At 34.3% G+C, this 1,164-nt stretch overlaps 1 pseudogene; it reads right to left on the bottom strand.

Annotated features, from left to right (window-relative positions):
• Positions 1-269: 269 nt before the first annotated feature.
• On the bottom strand, positions 270-368 carry LOC113904546 (annotated as a pseudogene).
• Positions 369-1,164: the final 796 nt, after the last annotated feature.

The raw sequence follows: 1,164 nt of genomic DNA, 5'->3' as shown, positions 1-1,164 counted from the left end.
ATATATTGTAATATGATTTCCATTGCTGCTGCTGCTAAGTCGCTTCAGTTGTGTCCCGCCTCTGCGCAACCCCATAGACAGCAGCCCACCAGGCTCCTCTGTCCATGGGATTCTCCAGGCAAGAACACTGGAGTGGATTGTCATTTCCTTCTCCATGATTACCACTGAAGCAATATTTATCAGATTGTTTGACTATAGTATGTACTACTGTGTATATTTATTACACTGTGCCTGAGATATCTATAGTTTACTTTCTGTTTCAGGGAAAAAAAAAAAAAGCATGCTTCATGAATTTGCATTTTATCCTTGTTCAGGGACCATACTAATTTGTATTCTAATTTTAGTCTATGTGGTGTGGAAGTGAGCACTTGATATACTACCTTGAGTTACTACAAATAAGACAAACTCTAATGTGCAGGTAATATATTAAAAGTCAAGGTGTAGAATTTTTGCTCAAATAAACTCTTAAAAATATGAAAAAATCAAGGTAGTGAACTGTGATAATTGGTAACTGGAACAAAAATATAATTTATTATGTGTTTCTTAATTTAGAAGCATATTCAAAAAAGAAAAAGCCATAAAATTTCAGGAGAATTTCAGGGAGGATATTTACTGAAAGAAAACCAGTAATGACATGATTTTTGTACTATATATATATATTTTAAATATTTACTCTGCCTACTACTTACATAGACTAAGTAGTAATCACTACTCTTTGATTTTGGATTTGGCTATGTAACTTGCTTTGGCTAATTGGTTTTTGTCAGATATGACAGAAGCTGAGAATTGCTCTCTAACATCTCTTTCACAACTATAAGAATATCATGCCCAGGCTTGCTCTTGGGCGCAGGAGAAAGATACAAACTCGGGAGGCAGAAATCATTGCTCCTTTCTTTTCCTAGTCTAGATCTACTCTGAATGAATAACAGTGGTTTTAACACAGTGACTTTTATGAATGTTGCAGCCTTTATATGGCATAGCTAACTGATTGTACTGAGTTCAGAACACACTGAAACATTCACCTTTTAAAACAATATTTAGATATATTAGATTTCCTTAGCCTAGCATTATCACACCCTGTTTAAAACTTATCTTTCATGATCCTCTTCAAATGCCACTTTTCTCTGAAAGCAGCAATTATTTATCAACTTACATCGATTTTCC

This window comes from Bos indicus x Bos taurus, chromosome 14, assembly GCF_003369695.1.
Source record: "Bos indicus x Bos taurus breed Angus x Brahman F1 hybrid chromosome 14, Bos_hybrid_MaternalHap_v2.0, whole genome shotgun sequence".
NCBI lineage: Eukaryota > Metazoa > Chordata > Mammalia > Artiodactyla > Bovidae > Bos > Bos indicus x Bos taurus.
The sequence above is the reverse complement of the archived record's forward strand: the minus strand, read 5'-3'. Positions and strand labels throughout refer to the sequence as shown.